General features: G+C 35.1%; 1 pseudogene; it reads left to right on the top strand.

Moving 5' to 3' along the window:
• Window positions 1-4,156, top strand: LOC137718474 (protein EI24 homolog; annotated as a pseudogene).
• The last annotated feature ends 396 nt before the right edge of the window (window positions 4,157-4,552 follow it).

The following is a 4,552-nucleotide window of genomic DNA, read 5'->3' as shown; positions in this document are numbered from 1 at the left end:
ATGAAAGCTGCGAAGCCATGGATAAACGCTTTCAGAGCAAAATCAAAGCAAGCCACGCTGCTTTGGCTCGAGGGCTTCTGAGAGGCCTGCTGCCTTCACCGCGTCCTCATCCTCTGCCACCGGTCTCTCTCTCTAGAAATAATTACTTCAATCGCACGCTTTAATTATTTTGATTAATTTCGGTTCAACTGCCCTTTCTTGTTGTTTGGTTGCCGAGAAAGCGGAGCAAGCAAGAGAAGAAAATTTGCTTTCTTTTGCTTATGTTTTAATTAGTTAATATTTTATTTATCATCTTTAATTTGTTATGGCAGGTCGAGAAAGCTTATGATACGAACAGGACAGTGTTTTCTATTAAACGGCTTCATTTTCTTAGGAAGGTAAATTTCTCTCTGTTTTTCTCATGAGTCATGAAAGTGAATACAGTTTAATGCTTCAAGGAATGGCTTTGAATTGTAGTTTTGTAAATCTGTGAAATTTCGTGTGCTTTTGCTCGTATTTTTCGACAGTTACAAAAATTTCCCTGGATTGTGATGTTTTAGACTAGTCATTTAGTCCATTTTCTGATTTTTCTGTGTTATTCGTAGTGGTATGGTTTGAGTAAACTGAGTAGTTTCAGGCCGTAAAATTTCCTAGAAGTTTTATCTTCTTAGAGATGCGAGCGAGTTGATTAATTTGCCAAAGCTGTAGGGTGCTCAATATAAGATGCATTTTATCAGGTTTTGTTAATCTTTCTGCGAATATGAAGAACTACTTGATAACCACTTTTTAATGATTATACTACGATTGAGAGCGATTGTGGCAATCTACTACTCCTCAAAGTATTTACAAAGATGAGCGACTGGTGTCCAAATTTTGATCTTGCGTTCTTTCTATGTCATCTGGTATGGATGAAAAATGTCAATTTAGGAAGGACAAAGGGAAGCAAATCGAGGTTCGCTGTACTAAATTAAGATGGACTTCGGTCAAGGGAAAATATTGTAACATATGTAGAAGCTATGAATAATGTTGATCAAAGTAGAGGGATAAGAATGATAGAAGAAGGTGCGCTTTATCTAATTGGTGAAGAGAATACTTTTTGAGTCTTTGACATCAAGGTGAAATAAACTGAATGAAGGAACTTGAATGTGATGACATAGACGATTCTTTTGCCTGATATTATCGAGGTTTAAATGAATCAGTTAAATTAACGATTTTTATGTCACAGTTTGGCTCAACTTTTCTATCCATATAAATGGCCTAGTTTTTTTTTTTCCTGCTGAAGGTAAATGTCGATGCTGTCAAGCTTTTAGATGCTTATATGGTCGCCTTAGTTTTCATGTCCCAGTATTACCTCTACATAGACATCATGTAAAGTAAAAGCTACTTATAAAAGTGCTTCCAGTGTTTTGCTGGACAAAGTGCATCCTAAATCTGCATGTGTTAGTATTGAAATTCAAATTCCCTAATCTGTCTCTTTGCAGTATAATTATCCTTAACTCAGTCCTCATCCCAACTCTACACTGGATATTACCTGATAGATGCCCAGAATATAGTTCTCAAGAACTCTGCTCATTTGGTGGTATATTGAAAATTTATTCCTTCTTGCAGCAGGGACTTGTACAACTCTTTTATGTGAGTGTGCAGCCAATTTAAGTTCCTCATTTGGTGCATGGATGGCATTCTACTGAATATTTCTTAGTAGGAAAATGGATGAATATGGATTTTTTGTGTAATGTTTTGCCTAAAATTAAGTTTTGTAATCTTTCGCGATGTGGCTAAAGAAAGTGTTTAGGGTATGCATCATGTAATATCTGGATGTTCAAATTCTTTGTTTCAGATTATATTTCTGTACTGGTATGTAATCTCAGTTAGTTTGTTATCTTATAAATATTTCTTTATCATTATAGATGCTCGAATTACTGAAGGGATTTAATCCCTTTCTCAACTCACAGAACATATAATTTTTGTTTATTTCATTTATTTATTTTTGCTTTGCAGGTAACTTGCTTCTACCCACTATACGTATTCAGCATTATCCTAAGCAACATCTGGTACTCAACAAATTACCCCCTTATGCTTCATTGTTTTACCTCTACATTATTTACTCGATTCTGTTTTAACAACCATTGGAATGAACTGAGCCCTGGTAAGGTTCACATCTATATCTTGCAGTGCAGAATGTTAAAAGTTCTGGAGGTCACCATGATCCTTTAGTTGTTAATATATGATAATTTGTTTAAAGTTCTGCATGTCTTGATATGCCTTTTCTTTTTCCAATTTCTACCATGTGATTATCCAAATCTACAATTTTATTTTAATTGAAGGCACAATGACATTGCTAAGTATGGATTTTATTCAATGGGGAGGTCCAGGCCAACCACATTGGATCCTGTCAGACAAAATGAGGTATTGGTCTTACAAAATAATGTTGGTCCGGAAAGGCCTGCTGGCCTGGGAGGGTAATTAGCTTATTCTTAAATACAGCTTACGTTTTTTATTATTGTTATTAATTTTTATATTTATTATTTCTGACATTTCTTGTTGAATAGATATTTATATATCTCATGAGTTGTGTATGCATCTGTTTAATTTGCAGGGTCATGATTGGTTAGGAGTGCAGATGTATTCAGTACTTCTTTTGAGTTGTTTCTTCCTAGAGGTATATATAACTTTTGTTCTGTATTTATTTGGGTGTATGGAATTATAGGTGGAACAGGAGTTAGATTTCATACTTATTAGACTTAGAGAACGATAGAGAAAAAGAGAGAGGAGCTTATTTTCAAATTGCAATATGCTCCATGGTTTATGTGTCACTTTATGAATGACAGGCTTGATGGCTTCTGCAGGTATATGTGACAGGATTTATACCGTGTGGTGGGGCGGCACTAAATTTTCTGCTTCTGTCCTGGATGTATGCTTATTACTGTTTCGAGTATGTGGTGCATATGCCTTTTTGGATTAATATGTTGCACTCACTAATTGCCTAGATAAGTGTGCTAATGCACCTTTTGAACTCCTGGGTGTATGCTGATTACTGTTTCGAGTATGTGGTGCATATACCTTTTTGGATTAATATGTTGCACTCACTAATTGCCTAGATAAGTGTGCTAATGCACCTTTTGAACTCTTTTAGGTACAAATGGAATTTTTCTGAAGTTCGTCTTGAAAAACGGTTTGGATTTCTTTGAATCCAATTGGGCATTTTTTGCTGGTTTTGGTAAATATACTTCCATTCCGGTTATTTTCAGTTCATATGCATTTTGTCCCCTTCAAGTGAACGATTATTTATCGTATGCAGTTTCCTGGGCCACATTATACACTGTTTATTTCCACGTTGAAAATTATGCTGATATAGATCTTCACTTAGAATTTTACTTTTGCAGCTTCCTCATGGCACATGCTTGTGTAATTATAATTACCAAATGCTGAGACACCTTTATCATGTGCCTTCACTTTTTTATTTTTGGTCAGTTCTGTTTTCACTTATTTGGAAATCAACATGTGATCAACTGTATTCGATGGTTGATTTTGTTTGGTTTGAAAGGAAAAAACGAAGAGATAAGTACTCGTTGTGTCTTATTATATGTGTATGGAATAGCTGCTGTGGGGCTGAATCATGGTGTTTAAAGTATAGGATGTTGATTAGGTTGTAAGCAAGACAAAAAGCAAAATAAAATAATAATGATGATAATAAATTAATAATATAAATAAAAGCCGAGACAGTTATAAATAAACCCTCTTGAAATGCAATATTTTGACTCCAAGAGCATGTGACATGGGAATATGTTCTAGATATTTAAGGCACGTAAACATTTCTGTATTACCTATATTTAACATTCGTCTACATGTTTGGAGGTTATTAACGTCCTTTACGGTTCTGCAGGGAGCCCTTGCGTTCTGCCTATACTCTTTTTCTCACCTCTTGTGAGCTATGGATTTATGGCAATTCTCTTTCCATTGGTATATTTTTCTTTTTACTTTATTAGCTATTGACTCTGCATAAAACTTAACCATGATCATCTTGTTATTCACATGTGGTAACCGTAGATGTTTTCAGTTTGTTTTGACAACAACGGGCTCAGAGGCTGAGCAAGTTATTTCTTCTCAAAGGACAAAATGGGAAGGTGCTGGGTTGGGAAAGCTTCCAATATTTAACGCTGCAGATAACTTATCGTAAGCTCCTCATTACTTATGAATATATGATCTCTGTGTTTCAAATATGTTAACTCATACTTGATTTTTGGGTTCCTTTTTTGGGATAATTCTAAAAGAAATACCGTAAGCCCCTCATCCGCCCTCATCTCTTTTGTTTTTTGTTCTTGCATTCTAGAGCTCTAGTATTTATATCTAATAACTTTATGCTTAAGCGCGAAAGGAGGGTGTAGGTTCTCAAATTAAAAACTGCTATATTAATCACATTATTGACAACATGTTCAATATTATACGGTTGGTCCTGAAATTGAGGAAGTAGCATTATTTGAGTTCTAATAAAGTGAAATTTCTATCTGTTTTGACTCTCGGTTGATCTTGTACAGGATGCGGGTTTTGTCTCTGTTTCCGCTGGAATCCCAGG

The sequence above is a fragment of the Pyrus communis genome, chromosome 15, assembly GCF_963583255.1.
Source record: "Pyrus communis chromosome 15, drPyrComm1.1, whole genome shotgun sequence".
NCBI classification, from domain to species: Eukaryota; Viridiplantae; Streptophyta; class Magnoliopsida; order Rosales; family Rosaceae; genus Pyrus; species Pyrus communis.
The sequence above is the reverse complement of the archived record's forward strand: the minus strand, read 5'-3'. Positions and strand labels throughout refer to the sequence as shown.